The following is a 23,683-nucleotide window of genomic DNA, read 5'->3' as shown; positions in this document are numbered from 1 at the left end:
TGCTAGCATTAGAGCAGGAAGGAAGTAGCTGCCCAGATTCTAGTCTGAAGGGCTGCTGGGAAAATAGGTCTTTCTTATTTCTTTGAACAAAAGAGAGAGATTCCCTGGTCAGTAGGCATAAAATTGTAGTTGCCTTTAGACTTATTCACACTAGTAAAGAAAATGGTCCCCAAATATCTTCCAGTTTGTTAATGTTCACTCTGTGTGTGTGTGTGTGTGTGTGTGTATGTGTGTGTACCTGGGTTTATTTTCAGATCATAGTCATCAATGTATTTTTGGAACACTAGTCTTGCAAGACGATTTCTGAAAACTGCTCTGGTCTTACAGCATTTCTCTTCTTGAAGAGTCATGATACCTACTAACATATTAAAGGTACTGGAGAGTCTCAAAGTAAAGAAACACCCGAACTTGATTTGACCCAGAATTTCCCTAGCTTCATTTGACCATGAAGCACTTTTTCTTATAATGATTAATAATAGTTCAATTCCATAAACATATTTAAGAAATGCTGAATTCGATGATTTTTCCAAAGAAATTCGAATGAACATAATACTCTAATGACAGAGGAATGTAAAAATGTAGGCAGCTGCCAGTTTCAGTATCTCTGCCGGCTTCTTTAAGCTGAGCTTAGTCAATTCCACTTCCCAAAGCCTAGATCTGCTAAAGTATTATTAGGCCCACAAACCCTGTAAAATTCTTTCTATGCAAGTAGCAGCTGATAAAGGGGCTCGCTAAGGTTTTTTATTTTTATTTTTTAACCTTAACTAGAGTGTTCCTTTTCCTGTAATATGTTGCCAAGCCAGTTCTATTAGGCAAGTCAATTAAATTACTTCCTGTCTCTTCTATCATCTTCTACCATCTGATACTCAGTGACGTTGCGACCAAAAAATGTAGTTTTTTTCTAAAAACATATGCTCATCCCAGGGAAAAAAATAGCAATGAAGGAAAAATGTTCCTCAGCTATCTGAGGATTCCAGTCCTTGGTGGTACTTGCAAACAGCAACAAGCTACATTTAACAAAACAAATCCATTTGGTGTCTTACATTACTCTGTGAATAGAAATTTGGGCCATTTTACTCTAAGACAACAGGAAAAGGTCTGAATTTCTTTGATTTTTGCCTTACGGTGAAGAAAAAAAAAGTAAAGAAAAGCACAGAGTTATTAATTAACTTCTGTGAAAGATACTTTATTTGATTAATGGTTTACAGCTAAATTTAAATCAGGACAGATATGCTGAATAACTACATGTTTACCAAGATTATTACCAGGTACACTGCCAGGAATTTTATTAACCTATAGGCTACTTATGATCTCTCTTCCCTTTTACCCACTCCACAAACACACACCAAAGAACTGGTCTACCGGAGTACGACTGAAGTCTCAACTGAGGACACAATGTAAATAACTTTTAGTGTGTTTGAAATTAAGACAATGGATATCTTTTCCAGGTCATGGTGCACACATAGATTTTTGACTTTCTTAACAGAGCACATAACATTTGGAGTTGTCTGGATTAAATCAGATGGCAAAATCTGGTGATCTATATAATAATTCCCCTTCCCCCTTCTTTGTCATTTCAGACAAAACTCTTGTGTGGAGATCAGCTAGAAGAGGACAACTACTGTCTTAAAAGAGTGTTTCTTTTAAATCTTTTTAGTGTAGAAACGTCATAATACACTTAAGTAGAGAGACTAGTATGATGAGCTTTCATGCACTAATCAATCCATTAAAGAGCTATCAACATTTTGCAGATCTTGCTCTCCCTCTTCATTCCTCCTTTTTTTCTCTTGAGTATTTCAAGCAAATCCCAGAAATCATGTCATTTTGCAGCCTGCATCTCTAACTGGTGAGGCTTTTCTATTTCGTAACAAGCATGCCATTGCTCAATCTGACCATTGAAAATAATTCCTGAATTTTGAGTCTATATAAATCTCCTCTATTTTTCCCTAACTTTTACCCTGACCCAACTCTTGATCACCTCTAGGCCCTCAAAGACTCTCATTTCTAGGAATGAGTAGAGCCACGAAGTGGAGGGCATTTTTTCTCTTCAATCCAAAGCATCAACTTAAAGTCATCACATCACTTCCAAATTTCTCTAACTCTGAACTCTGCTGCTAATACTTTAGGGCATAGTTTCAGTATCCACGGATTGAGAGCAGGGCCAAGTTATTTTGGTGACAAGCCAGAGATGAAATTCTAGAATGCATTCCGCCTAGAGTCTGCTTCCCAAGCCCTTCAGGAGACACAGAGCAGGAAGTGGACTTAGCTGTTGGTTACAAAGCAGGATTTCCTCATATGGAGTAAAGTGTTTTCTTTTCACAAAGATGACCTATTTATTTATATTTTCAAGTAATCTATTGCAGCCTTAGTTGTAGTGGGTCACTAGTTCATGCCTTCAATAAACTGTCATTGAGTGTTTACTGTGTGTGAGGCATTGCGCTAGTAAAGAAAGAGGATCTAAAACAAAAATCACTGCATAGAAAATAAAGTGCAGTGGGAATTCGAAAACAAGCTTTTTTACTTGAATTCATGATGGTCAAAAGGGGCATTTGACTTGGGCCTTAAAACACTTGTAGAATTGGACAATTAGAGAGGAAGAAAAGTCATTGTAGGGGGAGGAAAGAGAGAGAGCAAGGCACAAAGGTGGCAAAAGTGAAGCGTGCTGAGCAAATAATGAGGAGATCAGTGTGGTGAACATGACGGTATCTTCAGGACAAACGTTGTGGCTTATCGTGACCAGCTGTGCAGCTAGGTGTAGCTATTACGTAATCACCCAGTAAGGAGAGATTCCAGTAACTGCTATCAGCCACTGCTGCCAGGAACTACTAATCAGGCAGCATGTTTAGAATGTTAAGATGATAATTATTAATCAGTGACCAACCAAGAAATCTGATGCATGGCAGAGGCATCCAGTCCAATGTGATATAATAATTAATCCAACTGGATAATATTTTACCTCCGAATCCAGTCTAGTGGTTGGGTCAACAGGCAAATACTCTGTTACTATGCATGTGAGAAGAAAAATAACTTTTTAGCATTCCCAGGAGGCTTGCGAAGCTCAGGCCCTGCTAAGTGAAGCCTCCTTTGTTGTGGGGCTGGATCCTCCTTAGATCTTTCCTATAACAACCTCATATGCCTTTTAATTTTCTTTCTAAGGGTCAAGACACTAAAACTATGTTGTTAATACAGATAATAGCAAAATCCTCCTGACCCCAACCCCAAGCTTGTTATTGCTGTCATCCTTCAGCTAAAGAATGGACTCAAACTGGTGGTGACATTACTGATTTAGGTTTGCTCTAATATGCTCAACACTGAGATGAAATGTTCTGGATCAGAGTATAACTTTCTATCAGACTAGTCCAATGCCTTAGTCCAGGCCATGTGCCTTATGAAGCCTGAGAAAAAGTGTGTTCTCACATGGACACAGGGAGGGGAACATCACACATGGAGGCCTCTCAGGGAGTTGGGGGCAAGGCGGGGGAGGGGCATTAGGACAAATACCTAATGCGTGCGGGACTTAAAACCTAGATGACAGATTGATTGGAGCAACAAACCACCACGGCACATGTATACTTATGTAACAAACCTGCATGTTCTGCACATGTAGAACTTAAAGAAAAATAAAAAAACAAAAAAACTTAAAGAAAAATAAAAAACAAAACAACAAAAAGTGTGCTCTCTTATTCTCCAACATGAGCTAGAAATGCATTTTTTTTTTTTTTTTTTGCTAATATCTATCCCTGTGTTTATTATGTGCTAGGCTCTGTGTCTGGTGCATCATAAGCATTATCGAATTTCATCTTTATAACAACTCTGTGACGGAAGTTAATGTAATTATATCTTTTTTTTAGAGAGGAGGAAACTGGAGTTGAGAGAGGATTAGTAATTTATGCCATGCTACACAGCTAAGTGGCAGGGCTGGTTTTTGAGCCCTGCTGGTGTTTCTGACAGAGCACAAAGCAGGGGCGAAGGCCAGCATGTTGGGATGGGAAAGCAGGTGGGGAGAACCCATTGATTCCCTCTGCCTCTGAACCTCTTCCTGTTCCTCATTTCTACTTCTTATCCCAACTCCTCCATCTCCCAGGTCCTTTTATGTCGTTGTTTAGTTCATTTATATAATTAACTGGTTTCCTCTTTCCTCAGGCCTTGCCTGCGAGGAAATCGCAAGGAGAGCTAGCCAGTGAATGAATGAATACATACAGCACAATATAATGAATGCCAAATCAGGGTTGTTTTAGGGGCACAAGGAAATAAACAATGGAAATGTGAGGTCTGGGAGGTGATACTTGAGCTGTGTCTTTGAGGAAGAGGTGCAGGCCAGGTGAAGTAGTGGGAAGGGCTCTCTAGGCAGACTTACTAGTTTTTGTATAGTCCCAAAGTTGGGACAATAACCTGACACAGCTGGAGGCCTGCTCCTCATTGGAGATAGCCATAGTGAATGCAGAGTGCTTTCCGGCAGTACTGGGAGATGAAGCCAGAGAGTATGGAATGTGCTACATTATGAAGCATTTGCGTGCTCAGTTAAGGAGTTTGACTGTCAGCCTGAAAGTTATAGGAAATTGCGAAAAAGCTTTAAGTTAGGGAAATGTCTAATTGTGTATTTTAGAAGTAGCATTCTGGATGTAATCACCACTCGCATAGCCAATTTCTATGCCTGGAGAAGGAGACCCTGAGTTTGCACCAATATCATACACTGCTTACCTCAAGAGATTTCAAATACCTCCATCACCCTGTTATCGTCCCTGTTGGAAGAGTTAAGTCTTTCACCTACTGCTTGATCTCAGAAGTCCTGCTCGGTTGGGTGCAAGGCAGCCTTTGCAAATTGGCCCTTAAGGAGGGGTTGTTGTGGCAACCACTCTAGCCTGCACACTAGGTGCAGGTTTCACATGGATGTTCAGGTCCCACTTTCTCTCAGCACTCTTCCTACCCACATTATCATGCTTCTGTAGGTTCTGGGCCATTGCATTACCATAATCATTTTTTAGGCGGTGTTTTCTCTGCTGTCACTCCTGAGGTCTGGGGGGAGTTCAGGTGAGCTGCTCTGCAGAGGGTAAATTAACTGAGGCAAGTGGGAAGGTGAACTGTGCAGCAGAAGCAGTAAGTGGGATCAGATGAACCACATCTAACAGACGTGTAAGTGTCCTTAGCCAAGATAGACCTGCAGGCAGCTTAGAACAGTGATGCTCAAACTTTTTGCTCACGTACCACTTAAATCCTGCAGCAGAACTATGTACCTAATCATGCATTTTGCAGTTGGCACTTGTAATTATTCATTTTATGTTTAAATAGTGTTACCAGAAATTACGTTACTCTTTTAAATGTGTACCATGGAATCCAGATACTCTAGCAGTTTGATATACTCTACCACCTATTTAGCCAACTGACCTGTGAAAATGTGCTCTAACACAGCATCATCAAATAGTAATGGGCTTGGCAATGATAAAAGCAAAAAATGATTGAGGGAGTGGCAGCCATTCTTCCATGGACTTGCATCTCATGTCAAATTTTGCCACCATGCAGATACTGATGAACAAACATTAAGTAACAAAGTTGCTTCAACTCAGTTCTTGCAACTTTTTCTGTAAATTCAGTGACACACCAGCCCTCTGTTCTTCTATGTGCTTCAGCTACTCTTTGTCTGAAAGAGTCTCTTAAGGCCAAGAATAACACTCTATGGAAAGATTCTGTCATATGAATAATTAGCACCAGCCATCCAATATTCCTGTTAAGCCACTAGCTGGAGTCAGGACTTAGGGAATCAAGCCTAGCACATAGTCTGTTAAAACAAATATACACAAGTGTCTAAAGTATGTTTAGCCAAGCCACATATCTGAATTCCCTTAATTATGTCAAAAAGCCAATTTTCAATATTCATCATGCTGATCTACAGGCCAGTATTTCTGTTAATTAAAACCCATTTCTGACATTCACCATATTCATTTAGAAAGCCTCCGTTCTGGTGGAGACGTGGATAATAGAAGACTTTTGTTAGCTGCATTTGGATTAGAAAGTTCCCTTTTAAGTCCCCATCTGATCACCCCTGGACAGCATAGTTTTGATTAAGGCAACGGACTTCTCCTATAGTGAACATTTAAACTAATTGGAACAAACAAAAAAAAATTACGATATGTGTTGAAATATTTTAAGATGATGTATAGACATTGCAAAAATTCATTAAAAATATACATGAACACATTTTCTTATCAGTCAGAAGTTTGAGATTGCTTTGTTAGCTTCTTGTACTTATATTTCTATTCTACTTTTCCTTTCTAATTTTATCCTATTTTGTCTTATTCTCCAAAATCCTATCTTAAGTACCCTATCTCCTCTTTCTGTAACAAAAATATTTACTGAAGCTTAAATTACTTTGTAATTTTCTGTGACTATAAGGCTTTAAATGTAGAAAAAAGTATACACAAAATCAAAACACAGACTATTTGAAACAATCATTAACTTAAAAGGAAAATGTCCTTGATGGGACACCTCTCATGGAGTTGGTAGTGGCTTATTTTTCCCTCTGGTTGGTTCATATGTCCATGGATGAACATGACCCATTTCTAGAGTGAATTAGGGTTCAGCTACAGCTGACTCCTATTTTTTATTTTCATGGATGTAAGTATGCATTAGCTTTGTTTCTATAAAAATAAATGTTAACAGAAAGGATTTCATTATGGCTGGTTTAGAGCAATGGAAACTGCACAGAGCTGAGAGTCATGGCCCCAACTTCCGTTTCAGACATAAAAATGACATGTCCTTGAGCACTTGCTAGGTCCCGGATTCCTCCTTTATAAAAATACAGGATGGCCTAGAGGAGTTTTATGCTCTTTATAGCTCCATCATTCTATAATAATAGGAAAAAAGGTAGATTAGAACCACTTGGCCTTATTAGGTAGATAGTATATTTATATATACATATAAATAAAGGAAACTGATATAAATATGAGGTGATTTTAAGGTGATTGTAACCAAACTGGCTAGCAAATAACATTAATTAAGTAGGGACTAAATCAAGATTGCGTATCGTTAAATGTTAAGTATTATGATACAGACAAGGTAACAGTTACATTAAAGGTTCAAAGATGAGTCCGTTAATTGGGGCTAAAGTCAGTAGAAGAGACTTCATGGAGAAAGTGAGATCTGGAGAGGATCTTACAGTTAAACATGAAGGAAAGCAGACGACAGAAGCCTGGTGTAGAGGGAGCAAGGTAACTGTGTGGATACTTACTGCTGAGGGGCTGAGGGGCTGAGGTAATAGGCATGGTCCTCAATAATCTGAGGGCCCTGGGATGCAATTAGACACAATTTATAACAGGTTCTAGTTATTCATGGCAGCCGTGAGGTCACCTTGAACACTGAATTAGCAAATACTGAATTTTTGATCCTAGGGGAAATTCGGGGTTAGGTTCCTGTGGACCTCTGTTCACATTTTCTACAACCAAGCAATACATAACCGTGTTTGATATGTGTTTCTGCTTAAAGACACCTTATATATGTTGTTGACTCATTAACATTGAACTCACTACCAACACATTGTAGCTTATGCTTGGACAGGGCTTATCTAATACATGCGTTTTCTCCCTGAGAAATATTCCAGGTTTCTTGCACTTAGGAACACGATGTAGCACTCCAGCACTACAATTAGGGGTCATTTTAAACAGCAAAATTATGAATGAATGGCACAAAAATGTGTGACAATATGGCACTAAATAGACCATGGAAGGGACGCTTGTTTTTTTTTTTAATTTTTTTATTATTATACTTTAAGTTCTAGGGTACATGTGCATAACGTGCAGGTTTGTTACATATGTATACTTGTGCCATGTTGGTGTGCTGCATGCATCAACTCGTCATTTACATCAGGTATAACTCCCAATGCAATCCCTTCCCCCTCCCCCCTCCCCGTGATAGGCCCCGGTGTGTGATGTTCCCCTTCCCGAGTCCAAGTGATCTCATTGTTCAGTTCCCACCTATGAGTGAGAACATGTGGTGTTTGGTTTTCTGTTCTTGCGATAGTTTGCTGAGAATGATGGTTTCCAGCTGCATCCATGTCCCTACAAAGGACACAAACTCATCTTTTTTTCATGGCTGCATAGTATTCCATGGTGTATATGTGCCACATTTTCTTAATCCAGTCTGTCACTGATGGACATTTGGGTTGATTCCAAGTCTTTGCTATTGTGAATAGTGCCGCAATAAACATACATGTACATGTGTCTTTATAGCAGCATGATTTATAATCCTTTGGGTATATACCCAGTAATGGGATGGCTGGGTCATATGGTACATCTAGTTCTAGATCCTTGAGGAATCGCCATACTGTTTTCCATAATGGTTGAACTAGTTTACAATCCCACCAACAGTGTAAAAGTGTTCCTATTTCTCCACATCCTCTCCAGCACCTGTTGTTTCCTGACTTTTTAATGATTGCCATTCTAACTGGTGTGAAATGGTATCTCATTGTGGTTTTGATTTGCGTTTCTCTGATGGCCAGTGATGATGAGCATTTTTTCATGTGTCTGTTGGCTGTATGAATGTCCTCTTTTGAGAAATGTCTGTTCATATCCTTTGCCCACTTTTTGATGGGGTTGTTTGTTTTTTTCTTGTAAATTTGTTTGAGTTCTTTGTAGGTTCTGGATATTAGCCCTTTGTCAGATGAGTAGATTGCTAAAATTTTCTCCCATTCTGTAGGTTGCCTGTTCACTCTGATGGTAGTTTCTTTCGGAGTGGCAGAAGCTCTTTAGTTTAATTAGATCCCATTGGTCAATTTTGGCTTTTGTTGCCATTGCTTTTGGTGTTTTAGACATGAAGTCCTTGCCCATGCCTATGTCCTGAATGGTATTACCTAGGTTTTCTTCTAGGGTTTTTATGGTATTAGGTCTGACATTTAAGTCTCTAATCCATCTTGAATTAATTTTCGTATAAGGAGTAAGGAAAGGATCCAGTTTCAGCTTTCTACTTATGGCTAGCCAATTTTCCCAGCACCATTTATTAAATAGGGAATCCTTTCCCCATTTCTTGTTTTTCTCAGGTTTATCAAAGATCAGATGGCTGTAGATGTGTGGTATTATTTCTGAGGACTCTGTTCTGTTCCATTGGTCTATATCTCTGTTTTGGTACCAGTACCATGCTATTTTGGTTACTGTAGCCTTGTAGTATAGTTTGAAGTCAGGTAGCGTGATGCCTCCAGCTTTGTTCTTTTAACTTAGGATTGTCTTGGAGATGCGGGCTCTTTTTTGGTTCCATATGAACTTTAAAGCAGTTTTTTCCAATTCTATGAAGAAACTCATTGGTAGCTTGATGGGGATGGCATTGAATCTATAAATTACCTTGGGCAATGTGGCCATTTTCACGATATTGATTCTTCCTATCCATGCGCATGGTATGTTCTTCCATTTGTCTATGAGGGACACTTGTTTAACGTCTGAGAGCTGAAACAAGAAGGCAGAGCGTTGCCCTGTTCAGCCTCAGCTAGGAACATGCACATTGGGTGACTCAAAATTTGCTGCTCTGCACATGCCCATGAGTGACCTTGAAAGCACTTGAGTGTTGATTTTGGGATTACAGAGAAATTTTAGCAAGTAGGTGAATTCACAAATAGGAAATATGTAATAATGCCATCAACTCTATTTTGATGAGGCAGGTGGTAGCCAGCCATTAACAAGATTTCAGCAGTGGAATAATGCAATGAGTTATATTTAGGAAGCCAGCTTGGTTATCCATTCCCTCAATTATCAATCGTTTAAAGAAAACTCACTGTGTATTAGACAGTGCACAGAGTGCTTGGAATGCAAATGAATAAATATGGTGCCTGCCCTTAAGGAAATTACAGGTAAGCAGAAGCAGTCTAAGGGAGAAGTCTGGGCTGGAGATGGGGAGGATGAGGCTATCAAAAGTCTTATTTAGAAAAAAACTTAAGGTGATGAGGACCTGGTATTGCAAAGTGACTGTGGGAGTGAGGAGGGAGGGCAAACACAAAGAGAATTAACTGGTTTATATTTTTGCTTGACTATTACAGTGAGGAAGAACTCCCATACATTTCATATTTAAGGCTGAGGAAGGGTATGCAAAAAAAAAAAAAAAAAAAAAAAAAAGAAAGAAAAAGTATGAAAGTATGTGCTTTTGCTCCAGTGAAAGAAGATAGTTTCCTCAAAGTGGGAGGCTTGTAGAGGGAAGTCATCAGGACTGTTGTTTGCTTCAACTCTCATTATTTTAAAATTCAGAATGATAAAAATTACATTATGTAAAATTAAGAATGAAATAAACCAAAACCAAAAGATTAGATTTACTGCTGCCAGTGGAACACACAAGTTTTCCAGATTCCAGATATCTTATTGGTTTCTATTTAAATCAGCTCTGAAAAATCTAGTAACAAAAATCTGTATGTTTACCTCATATACTAACATCGTCCGTCTACAATAACCCAAGTTCAGCAGCAAAGTGCTTAACTGTTAACCTTTTCTTGGTAGATTCATGTTGCTTTGTTTTCTATTTTCTGATTTTGGGGAATATATTTTCTCTTGTGTTTAGAGAAATAAGTTTATCATATCTGGATTTATTAATTAATAACATTCTCCTTATACTGCTTTGGGGCAGCTTTGGAAGAAGCTTATGGTTCTGTGGGATCTGTTACCACTTGGTCTGATCTGTTACCTCTTTGTCCCAAAGAGCTTCTCCTCTTCCTTGGCAGGCTCATGAGTTGGTTGGGTGTTCATTTTGACTCAAGTAAGTTCACCAAATAATCATCTGCTCTCTGAGTGCCAGCCACTGTGCTGGGCCTGGGGATGAGAAAGATGTAAACGTTCTTATTGCCAAAGAATTAACAATTATCAAAGGCTAAGGGAGTCTTCAGGCATTAGATTTTGCTTGGTGCTTTACCTTGCAGATATTAACCTCTCACTGCCAATGTGAAAGGTGAAAGGAATAGAAATGTGAGTGGTAGAGCAAGAATAGGCCACCTACTTGGCCAAGGCTCTGCTTTCAGATGCCTCTAAGCACCTCTTAAACTCATTGGGTAACAAAGACTTTCAAAATCCAACCTTTGTAATGAGAAAGAAATCAAATTCTGGAAGAAATGTGAATCAAGGCAAATACCTTCACTGAAAGCATTTCCCCACTTCTCTCATTTGCTTTTTTTCTTCTCCAGAATGCCTATCCCATGAAAATACTCCTTCTCTACTTCATACCATGAACACTTTCTTGTTAGGAAATAAACAGCAAACAAACTCAATGCATTGACAGGGTGTTATTGGTAATACAAGTGCACATGCAGAAGCATAACAATAAGAAGACATTTCAGGCTTCTCTTGAGGGTTACTATGCAGGGAAGAGTTTGGTAAGGGAGTGTCCCACACAGCATCATACTTGTGGATACATGCTCAGGGTTATCTTGTCCTTGTTAACCTGGAGAATAAATTCTCATACCCTCCCTTAGCTTTTATTACCAGACAACATGGTCTTTGTTTTAATAAGTATCTGTGACTCTAAAGGATCATTCTAGGAACGTCACAATACCAATGTGTTTTGAAGGTCATGACACCAAAATTTTATAAATGCAATATTGTGGGGGCTGTTGAGAAATGAGGATAATAGGCTGATTTAGTCATATGCCTCTTCGTGTAATTGCTGAAAGCAAGATGAAATCATTTTGTTGCATCTGTGGAATATGATGGGACCTGTCTGCTGCAGGAAAGGGAAGGCAGCTGCCTGTGGGTGTGGCATGAGGAAGGAAGGAGCTGCCCACTCTAATGATGGGTCTTTCTGGTCGCAAAGTCTCATCCTTCCGGTCCTAAGAGTAGAACACTGGGGTAAAGTCATTGCCTCTTGAAGGACTAGTTAAAACAGAAATTCCCTGCTTTGTGGAATTGGTATAATTGTAAAGGATTGTTGCGTGTATGAAATGAGATGATCCATGTAATGTACATTGTTTAATTGTGTATATATTAGCTGCTGCTATTACTTTTAACATTATTATCATTCTTATTATATGCAGCAGAAGCCCTTGCCCTGACTATCAGGGTCTAAAGAATTTGTTGGTCAAACCTCACCTCCTCTAAGTTGTGACTCTTTGTTCTGACTGAGCCCCATGGCATTGGTGCAAGTCACTTGCTAACACAGGGGTGCAGTTGCGTTCAAATGAGTCATGTGGATGTCCTGTGTTTTTCACTTTTGATAGTTAGATGGAGAAAAATTAATATGGAATAATATAAAGCCTAGTAAGTCATATTCCACTTCTGAGAAATGTGTTTTGGTTAACAAACTCTTTTCTAAGGTATAAATGAACTGGGTTTCATTTTTTTCATCTAGAGTTTGATAACCAAGATCGGATAAGGCATGAGGATGTGCCGATGCCTAGAGTGTGTAGGAAGGGGAAACTTGCACTTGGGACCATTGGTGAAAGGCTGACTTTGTTTGGAGGAATGGCCTGGTGGAGTGCCAGCCCCTGGGTGCCTGCAGGACCAGGCTGGTAAGAAGGAGGTAGGAAGGTGAGGGAGCGTATCTTGCCGAGGGCAGGTGAATGGCTCATGTGGCACTGAAATTCCCCAGCAGGCTGCCTGTAGCTGGATATGGGATAGGTTGCCAGTGCCTGGGGTGAGATGTCAAGACTAGTTTGGAAAGCTGAAATTTAAAAATGTATTGTATTTTTGGCCAGCTCATTGTCTTCTAACCCAGCTTCTGCAGTTTATTCCAGCTCAGCAGTCTCTCTTCCCTCAGACTTGACTTCTTTTTCTGAAGTTAAAATAGAAAAGAAAAATAGAAACCATGAAAAAAGAGAAGAGCATTTTCCTCCTTTGCCTACTGGAAAAGTCAATCTGATTTCTAGGTCTCTTACCTCTCTACCTTTTTCATCTTTATTATGTACATAAGCCAGGGCTTTTAAAGCCTCTGCCTGGAAATGCTTAGGGCCTTTTGTATTTTTTTTTTCAAATTGATCTCTTATGAAGAAGTGCCATCCCTCCCCTAACTGCTAATAGGATTAGTGTACTTAAAATTAATATTCTAGCCTCTTCTAAATACAGAAGTGAAGATAGCAAATTATCTTTCTCTTATATTTTTATACTTCCATGAAAAATCATAAGTTCCCTTTAGTTACATAAACAGAGGCATCTGTTATGTTGAGGAAAGGATCCCAGGAGTCTTTGGATTTTATGAAGACAGCTTTTATCTGTATTCCCTTGGTATGCAGTTCTCTTAGGAGAACTAGTTGGGATTAATAGACAAATTAGAAAAATAAAATAGATATGAATGTGTTTGTACCTCAGACTGGTGAAGTGAGTCAGACCAGTTATATTCCCAAGGGGATTATGAAAGGTTTTCTTAGGGCACCTGAGTAAGTACTTGGATGAAAACCAAGAAAGTGCCACATACTGTTGATGCCAGGTTCTCAGTGGGCATTCCTGTAGAAAACTGAGAAATGTAGCTGGTCAGGAGAACATACCCAGTGTTTTTCTCAACTTGGAGAGCGAGATCAGTTTAATTCTTATTAAACATCTAACATATAGAAGGCATGCCCATCTCATGAGGGCATCGGGAGGTGGCAAAGGGAATTGTTCTCTTTCCTCACCTCACAATGCCCCCTTTCCCAGCCCTTCTCCTACCTGTACCCTAACACTTGTGATTTCCACACAAAGAGGAGCTTTGTCCGTCTTGTTCACTGTTGAATCCTCAGTGCTTAGAGCAATGTCCAGCACCCAGGAAGCACTCGATAAATTACCCATTTAAAATTGATAAATGAATTAACTTAAACTGGGAAAAAATATTGAAGTTGTTGAATGACAGACTTAGGACCTTAAAGAGATCTACTAGAATTATAAGTTGAATCTACAGTGATAAAATGTAATAGGGAAAAAGTGAAAAACCCCTCCCTTAGGTCAGAAATCAACTGTACAATGCCTAGATGAAGAGATACAACTTGGCAATACCTTATATGAAAATGTATTTGATAGTAAACACAACATAAATCAGAAATGTGCTATGATTGGGATAAAAATTTAATATGATTGTAGGCCATGTTAATTAAGACATAATATCTAGAGTAGAGGAGGTGATAGCACTTGTCTTCTCTATGTTGATATCAGGTGTTACTTGGAGTACTATATTCTATTCTTCTATTGTGGATACTAAACTCAAAAAATGATGTGAGAAATTAAGGGTGTGTTTAATGGAGACTAGTCAAGATCATGAGGGGACTCAGAAAGTGAAGGATAGTTGGTAACATTGAGGACAGTTTTAGGCAGCCCAAGAGAAGGTTCAATGAGTTTCAACCTCCATGTATCTGAGGAGGAACTATTCTTTGGAAGAAGTATCATATTTGTTCTTTGTGTTTTCAGGGACCAAACCTAGGGCAAATGTGTGGAGGTTTCAGGAAGACACATGTCATCTCATCAAAAAGAAGGACGTCAAGGTTTGTCTGAGCTGCACTGAGCCCCATGGAGAGTGAATCTTCTGCTTCTGGAAGTTTTCAAACAGGTTGCAAAAGACTGCAGGCTCAAGTACCCAGTTGAACCTGAGGATCTGTCGGATATATTCAGTAGAGATAAGTCATGTGGGCAGATGGGGCTGCTAGGAGAAATCGCATGTTTCATTGATTTCAGGACCAGCCCAACATTAGAATTCTTTCTCTTGAACTGCACTGCTGGGATACAATTTAAGAGTACTCTCATTTACCTGGTCTGCCTCTGTGAAACCTGCGTAATGTAACTGAGATCACCCGGAATTTGTAAGTAGATGCAATTATTCATTTAACAACTATTTATTGAGCACTGGCTCTGTGTACTGAAGTACTTGCTAGAGGTTGAGGTAGAATAATAAACAAGATTCATTTCCTGTCTTTAGGAACCTTAAAGGTATAGTGCCCACAGGACCTCTGCTCTAAACAATAATATTTCAGCTTGGAGGCTCCATTCTCAGACTTGACTGAGCATTTGGTTCACTGCCTTGTATAATTTGTGTGCTTATTGGTTCTGCACATGGACTAACATTTCCTTGAATTCAGGGATTGTTTCTCATTGTTTAACTTCAGCACAATCTTAAAGTACAGTGGTTGGCATAATAGCAGGTATTCAATAAATGTTTGTATAAACAAAACAAACTATACAGATCACTGCCCTGCAAATGAGTTGAGAACAAGAATATATCCTGGGAAAGTTTGGTGAAGGGACAGTGTCTTAAAAAGCTGAAGGAATCATTAAAAAGTCTTCTAGGCCTTGGGGATGAGGGCAGGAATGGGGTGGGGATTGGGTGGGAGTTGACAAATCCAGATTGGGTCAAAGGATGATGAAATTGGCCACAGAACCACTAGACAGGCTATGACAACAGCCTGGGTTATGGGAGATGGGTAATGTTGGTCTTTACTAAGGGGTCGCACCAGCCTTGGGAATCACTTAGTCTAACATAGCATTCGGTACCAAATCACACATATAAGAATGGGTTATGGAAATGTCAGAACTTCCAGTTGAGTCATTTAGAGAGAGGAAGAGGAGCGAGTAGTTTCAGAGAGGTCTGAAACTTGGTTTTAAGTTAGGGAAGTGCTTTTCTTATTGTAGGGAATGTGGCTGGGCTCAGAGGGTCAATTCAGAACAAAAGGGGAGTCTACCTCCTCAAAGATGTGAGGTTAATTCTAATAAGCAGCATTTGGAAGAAGCTGAAGATCCTACAGGATCTGGAAGCCAGGTCTCCCTAGGACAAAGGGTCTGCTCAGTGTGGTCTAGCTTTCAAAAGAGACAAGACTGTGGCAAGAAGAAATCAGAACTGACTGCCAAGCTGAGCCAGCCAGGTTGATCCAGATGGCCACTTACACTTGAATAAACAACGTGCTTTTCTTCTTAATCAATGTTTATATTTTGAATTTTATTTTCTCACATTTTTAAACATTCATTTTTCACAACCAGACTTAGTGAGTCTTTTTATGAGAGTGTGTGGGGCTACTAGGAGCATGATCTCTGGGGTATGGAGACACATTTTTATGTCTGACATTTAGATCTGTCACTTGTTTGCTGGGTGTCCTTGAGCAAGTTTCTTCACCTTCCTAAGCTTTAGTTTCCTTGTTGTAAAGTAAGGGTGATGATAATACTTACCTCATAGATTTCTTGAGAGAACTAAAAAATGTCTGTAAAGTGTTAACATAGCATTTGAGTTCCACAAATATCAACTCTGTGGTTACTGATGTTACTAAGGTGAAGAGGCAAGAGGGCACTGTGATGATTGTTGCCTCCAAGCTGAAAGAAAGACATCCTCATATTCGAGAAGGAAGAAGAGATAAGAAATTCTGCTTTGGGCATGTTGAGTTTAACGAGTCAGTGGGAAATCCAGGCTGAATAAGAGTCCAGAAGTCAGGAGAGGATAGGGCCAAATATTTGAATATATGCATCGAAATGCAGAGGTGGTGAGTAAAATAAAATAGAAAGGGAGAAGGATCTGGTCTTTATATTCAAGGGTTATCAGAAGAGAGTGACTAAGAAGGAGATCAGAAGGAACAGTTAGAAATAGATGAGAACCAGGATAAAGGCATATTGAGAAAGTCAAAGGATGGATGTTTGATTATGGAAGAAGTGGCCAAGGGAGATAAAAGTAAGCCAAGGCTGGAGGTGGTCTTAGATTTAGCAATGATTGTACCTCTTGTTTCCCTTATTAGGGCAGACAAGGGAGCAGTCATAGCAAAAACCAAACTGATGTAGATTGAAAAATAAAGAAAAGGTAAAACATTCATAATATATGAAGAAAAATATCAGATTAAAAATCATATGTCTGGCTGGGTGCAGTGGCCCATGCCTATAATTCCAGCACTTTGAGAGGTTAAAGTGGGAGGATTGCTTGGACCCAGGAGTTTGAGACAAGCCTGAGTAGCATGGTGAGATCCTATTTCTACAATAAAAATGAAAATGAAAATTAGCCAGATGTGGTGGTTCACACCTGTAGTCCCAGCTACTCTGGAGGTGGATGTGGGAGAAATGCTTGAGCCCCACTGTGGTGAGCCATGATAGCACCACTGCCTCCACCCTGGGCAACAGAGTGAGACCCTGTCTCAAAAAAAAAAAATCATTTGCCTATTATAACCCATTTTTATTAAAAAATGAAGTTAAAAAAAGAAATATTTGCATGGGGGATGGTATTTAAAGCATAACTATTTCTTTTCTAATATCACTTGCTGACTGCTTGTAAAGACTGGAGGGCTAAGCTTCCCCTAGACTATTATTTTCAGTTCTGTGCTACTTATACCTGCTTTGGACTTGCAGACCTTGCCTCTGGTGTCCTCTCTGCTCTATACTTGATGACCAAACTCTGCTTCCAGTGCCTGCTTTTTTGGTGCTCTCCAAAGACTGAACAATTACACAGCTCTGGCTCTTTCTGCTTCAGGCTGCTTTAGAAATGTATTCCACACATCCCACTTGACCCCTGGGACACAGATTCCGGCATAAGAATGTGCCTGTGCCAGCCTGCCCCAGGAGGCAGGTGCACATGCTCTTAGGAGTTATACGATGAAAATATGTATGTTTCTGCAGAAGTATTGCTCATTAGCAAATCGGAGCCCCAGCAAAATTGGTTACTGTAGGAGATAATGTTCCCACAAAATCACTTCCCACTTTTCCATGCTGAGTCATGTCCTGGTTTCATTTTCTCAGGCAGGCAACAACTCCTGTCAATGTCACAGGACATTTTTTTCTTAAATCACTGATTGGAGAGTTTTATACACTTGAAGATAAGTTACGTTTTAAAGCTCAGTCATGAGAGAAGAAGGAAGCCAGGAGTTGATGGGAATAAATGTTTCCACTCACCTCAAGCCTTCACAGAACCCCCACCAGTTCATGTGACTTTGGATGAATCCCCAGCCCTTCATTCTGTAATCTGTAAAAGGGAATCGTGATGACAACTTTACCTGTTGTGAGAAACCCATGTGTTAATGGTTCAAAGGGCTAACAGAGCTGATTGTCCTTAGTAAACAGTCTTCAATTCTGCCTCATTTTACTCCCAGAAAGTATTTCATCTTTTTCCTGACTGAGAAGCTCGTCCCATGAAAAGGGAAATGTTTAAGAAAATAGAACCATTTAGTATGAATTGTAATCTCCAACTCAAAATGTTTCTTTACTCTTAGGCTTCCTCCCGCTCTTGTGTGATGCTTAGACCAGCCTGCTGCTACCTTCTCTTGGATTCTGGAAGGTGTAATGTTTTTGAAAAACTATCCTATGGCTTTTTTTTTCCTATGGTACTTTCTCCTCTTTGTCTCTTACTTGCCTCCATGTAAATAACTAGCCCATATGTATTGCCTCAGGAGAGAGAAAAAGCTTTGTTGGTGCTTTCGTTTCTTCATTAGGGCTTAGAACAGGAGTGAGGCCAAGACAGAAGTGGCTTGGAAAATAGGGAGGAAAACTTCTCATGGATGGCCTCCCCAACGAGGAAGGATTCCTTGGGCTATCAGAATAAGAAATAAATGAGAAAAGGCAAGTAAGCTCAGGGGGTTCCTGAAAAATGTCCTGTGCCAACCTGGAGGCTTTGGCAATAACTCCAGATAGCATGGGGGATCTGAGGAGAGAGACCCTATGCCTCATTTCTCTTCAGAGCAGCTGGTGAGAGAAGGGAAAATGGCTCTGCCATGCGGCTCTAACCAGATGGGATGTTAGACAGCTCCTAGAGTTTCTCACACCATATTATTATGAGGGAGCAGCAAATGACATCTTTGCATCCAAGAATGGTGGAGAAGGAGTTTCTGAAGGGACTGTGCAGGTGGAAACCAAGGACATTTTTTTCAGGCGCCCAGATGGACCAGCCACTGAGGGGGAGGTGTGATCTGAGATGGGACAGCAGATGCCAGTGTGAGATGACTCTGAGGTTCAAATGCAAGTGTTCCTTCAGTTGTCCACTCCCATCACACACGTGCACACACACACTAGCGACACACATGCATGTCAACCACACACACATACATACCTTAGCACTAGGTAAGATTGAAGAATTTAGATGGAAATAAAACTTGGAGAGAATTAGGTTACATTTCTACTACCTCAATGGGATAGGGACTCAAGAAAGAGATTGGTTTCTGAAACAAATAAAGCTGTATTTCTAACATATCAGAATTTGGAGACTAAGATGCTTCCTACACTTGATTAGCTGTTCTTTCTTCTTTTAATCTTTTCTCTTCTTTTTTCTGCTGTTATCCATCTCTGTTACTTTCCATAGCGTCTTCTCTCTTGACTTACATATGTGTGCAGGCCTTTTCTAACATTAATGCCAAAAAATAGTAAAGCACAGATCCCCAGTTCTCCCTGATGCCATCTGTTTGCAGCTCACTAGGACCAATCTCATTGTTTTCTTGACTCCTGTTTGTTTCAGTTGCTGTAAGAAGTCCAAGACTTCTTCTGTTCCCCCTTTATCTTCCATGCTTTTCATGTGATTCTGCACATACCAATTTTGTACCATGTCCAACCCCTCCCCAACTCCTGAAATCTTTCCATTGGACCCTCAGGGACTCATGGAACATCATAGTCAAACCTTTGTAGCACCAGCTGTTTGGATTCCTGTGCTCATCATTTGCCTGCTTGTTTTCAGGCCCATTTCCCACTTTTCCACTCCTCTGCTCTCTATTACAGGTGACAGAGCTCGTCAAAAGCTCCGTTGTCACCTGGCTGCCATCTAGGCTCAGAAAATAGAAAGCACTGGTGGAACATTAACGAGTGGTGGCAAAGGAGAAACAGGGCATTCCTCCACATCCTCTCCACATGAGCCTCTCGCAGTGTCTTCTCTTTCGTTCTCATTCCTTCTGGATGAACTTCCTCTGTGGTCCCAGCTTCCATTTGGTTCCAGGTCCTGCCAGGTGGCTGAGCTCCTGGGCATGGAACCATCTGCTCCTTCTCTGGGCTTTCCAGACAAATCACTGACAGTGGCCTTCTACTCTTGTTAATCTCTGAGTATTCTTTACTGTACCTCACTGGGCTTCTCAACTCTTCCAGTAACTTTTATTAATATAACCAATTCTTTGAGTAAAATAAACTGTCTGATGTGGGTTATTTTCTTCTGATTGGACCTGATACAATTTTGTTTACCTTCCTGCTCTGACTAAAACCAAGATCTTTTTTGAGGATCCTACTTCCCCTGTAGCCCTTTCCTTTGGTGACATTTTTTTTTCCCCCTTCTTGGAACTCTAGTTCCACTGAGTCTAGATATGGGTTAGGTGCCCCTCCTTGTTTTTTACTACCATTTTCAGACTGTTCTTCTTCCATTCTACCCTAAACTCTTCGAACTTTGAGTCTCACTTCATCAAACTATACCTTCTGCTCCTCTTCATCTCTGGTCCTTGGATTATTTGTTTCTGGATGAATTTAGCTACTGGCTCTTTATTACACTCTTCAATACTATTCCTGTCTCAATTCTTGGTGATTTCAACAAAAATCATGACACAAATGATTCCTTCAACACTGGCCTTTTCCATTTATGGAACTGCCCTACAAAGATGATATTGCTCTGTATTCTACCTTAACTACTCATTTCCCTGGTAATATCCTAGGCCTTATTATTCCCAATGGCTGCAACCCCTTCATAATCTCAATTTTATATATGCCACCCTCTGATCTCTTTCTCTAGTGCCCTACATTTCTAGCTAACTCTCTTTAGTACCTGAACTCCATCTATCCCTTGATTCCAGCATGGATTTCAGTGTATTGGTTCTTCTACCTTTTCACTATTTATTATTCCTTATGTCTTTATTTCTTTCTTTATCCAGATTAAATTCCATGTCAATTATTACTCACTCCCATGTATACAGCCTCAAATACCTCAAGCCCCTCTCTTGCTTTATTATAACTTGACAGAACCTCAATCCTGATTAAAACCCATTTTCTGTGTACTCTGCCCCTGAATCTGAGCAACTTCCTACACCCGGGCAAAAACACAGCCACTGGGTCAGGAACCTTTCTATCAAGAGGCCCTTAGTGCTGATTGAGAAAAGACTACATTTTCTTAGCCATTCACTTGCCCTCTATTCCAGATGATTGTTTTATACTTTCTCCTCTCTCCTCCAACCTCATGGTAGTCATGGAGGTATGTCACTCAGATCTCCTACTGAGAGTATCTGTAGGGCACAGGTGATGGACAGCCTCTAGCTGCTGCACATTTGGGTTTACTGTGGCATTCATATGAAGGCCATTTTTCCCCTGGACTTCTCCCAGCCAGTGATTGGTGGGAGTACTAGAACCAGGCCACTCCTATCCAACATGAGACTGCTTTAATGGGATCCTTTGCTTTGGGACACTTCATTGGCCTGGTGAGACATTTTCAGAATTGTACTTCAGTCTAAGTCTCTTTCTCCTTCCTCTCTTATTTCAAAGCTGGGAGATTTGGATTGAAGTTTGAAGACTCTTTCCGCATCTCTTGCTTTCTCCCCCATTATTATTCATGGATGTTTCCCCAATGAATCTCTTTTGTATCTACTTCTATCTTGATACCTGCTTCTTGGAGGATCAGAACTAGTCTTCAATACTTGAATGCTGTCTCCCAATGCTCCCTCTTCACTGAAAATTTTGTCTTTTAAATCAATAAGAAAATTGAAACCATCAAATTAGAATTTCCACAAAATTCCCACACCTTATTTATTCAGCTATCAGGACATGTTTCCTTATATCCTGTCTTTTCACTTGTTACCATAGATGACATATCCATTTTATTATGTACAGGCCAACCTCTCCACTTAGGCACCGGATTCCATCCCAACTTGATACTCAAGGAAGTATCTCCAGTAAGTTTTTTCTCTTGTGTACATCTCCTCTCTTTTCTATATCATTAATTACCCCTCTCTACTATATCATTCCTATCAGCAAAAAGCATGGTATTGTGTCACCCACCCTAAAAAACATTTTCTTGATCCTACTTTTTCCTCTCCCTACTAGCACATTTTACCTTCCTTTTTACCTAAACTGCTGAAATGTATTCTTTTTTCCTTTTGTAGTATTTCTATACTTACAGTTTCTCTCCTCCCAATCTTTTAAATGCAACTCAACCTCGTTTTTACTTACTCTACCGAAACTGCTCTTGTTGAAGTTAGCAACAGCCTCTACATGCTTAGATTCAAAGGCCAATTTTAATGACCTATCCATAGTACTTGATACGGTTGATCACTCTCTCCTATTTCTTTATTTATTAACATCCAGGACACTGTATTTTTTTGGTTTACCTCCTTTCTCATTATTTATTTCACTCTCCTGCTGGTTTCTCATATGCTTCCTGGATTTTTTTTTTTTATTTTATTTAGTGACAGTGGAGTGCTCCAGAGCTCTCTGCACTCACTCACTTGATGATCTCGTTCAGACCCATGGATTATTTATCTAGCTACTGACAAATCACATCTCCAGCCTGAACTTCCTTGAATTCCAGACTTACATATCCATCTGCCTACTTGTTATGTCTAGTTAAATACCTCATAGATATCTCAAACTTGGCATGTCCCAAGCCAAAACCGTCATCTTCTCCCACACCTATGCAAATACACCACAAACAAAACTGGCTTCACTACAGTCATTGACTTCTTAGTTAATGGCATTTCCATTTGTCCAGCTGCTTGGATCTGAAACATTGGAGATTTTCTAGACACTTCTCTTTCTGTCACACTCAATGTCCCATCTATCAGAAAATCCTTGTGGCTCTATCCTTAAAATACATCTAGAACCCAACAAACTTTTACCACCTTGATTGCTGCCATCCAGTCCTCCTCTCATCAATCATCCCTCATCTGAATTATTGCAACATCCTCTAATTGTTCTCCCTGCTTCAGCTTTTATTTTGCTAACAGTATTTTAAGAGATTCTTTTAAAATTCAGGTTTGCCATACCACTCTCTACTTAAAACTCTCTAATAATCCCCATTTCCTCCAGAGTAAAATGAGAGTTTTACTGAGAAGCTGAGAAGAGCCACAGCTGTGGAGGTTCTGAGTCACCACAGAAAGTCTTTACAATGGCCTAAACACCCTGCATAACATTGGCCTGCATCACCTTGGTACATCACTGACCTTAGTTCTTGCTCCAACCTTTCTGGCCTCCTGATTCCCCTGAAAAATCAAGTGCATTTCTATTTTTTGGCCTTTGCACTACGTCTTCCATCTGCTTGGAATTCTCTTCCAAATCAATCTCTCACCTTCTTTAAGACCTTGCTCAAATCTCACCTTCACAATGAGGCTCAATTGGACCATACTGTTTTGAGTACAGTGTCCTCAGCACTCTTGTCATTTATTTACCTGGTTCTTATTTTCCCAGTTGAACTCATCACCTCTTAATGTAATTTACTTATGTCATATTTATTGTCTGCCTTGTCGAAATGGCATATAAGTTTCATGAGGGTGGAATTTGTGTCTCCAGGAAAAACAATAGTGCTTGGAACATAGTAAACACCAATAAATAATTACTGAATGACTACTGATTACCTAGTACAGTCGTTTAATTTTAGAAACAAAAACACCACCAAGTACCGAGTGGCAATATAGCATTGTGCCTGAGCACACTCACGCAGGAGTCAGGTTTTCTGGAGTCTATGAGATGCTGAGCAAATTCCTTGACCTCCTGAGACCATGGTTTTCTTATCTATAAAGTAGAAATATTAATTATATGTACTTCATAGGCTCTTCAAAAGGACTAGGTGAAACAGTAGTGTAAAGCATTTGAAAGTGGCTGAATAGGAACAGCTCCAGTCTACAGTTCCCAGTGTGAGC

General features: G+C 39.9%; 1 protein-coding gene across 9 annotated transcripts in view; it reads left to right on the top strand.

The window, feature by feature from the left end:
• LOC105477512 (zona pellucida like domain containing 1) overlaps positions 1–23,683 on the top strand; it is a 310,970-nt gene that overhangs the window by 4,155 nt on the left and 283,132 nt on the right. For all 9 annotated transcript variants that reach the window (XR_984737.2, XM_071092501.1, XM_071092504.1 and 6 more), the window contains exon 2: positions 14,328–14,716. The gene's annotated coding sequence lies outside the window, so the exon portion shown is untranslated. The remainder of the gene's footprint in view (positions 1–14,327; positions 14,717–23,683) is intronic.

This window comes from Macaca nemestrina, chromosome 2 (genome assembly GCF_043159975.1).
Source record: "Macaca nemestrina isolate mMacNem1 chromosome 2, mMacNem.hap1, whole genome shotgun sequence".
NCBI classification, from domain to species: Eukaryota; Metazoa; Chordata; class Mammalia; order Primates; family Cercopithecidae; genus Macaca; species Macaca nemestrina.
The sequence above is the reverse complement of the archived record's forward strand: the minus strand, read 5'-3'. Positions and strand labels throughout refer to the sequence as shown.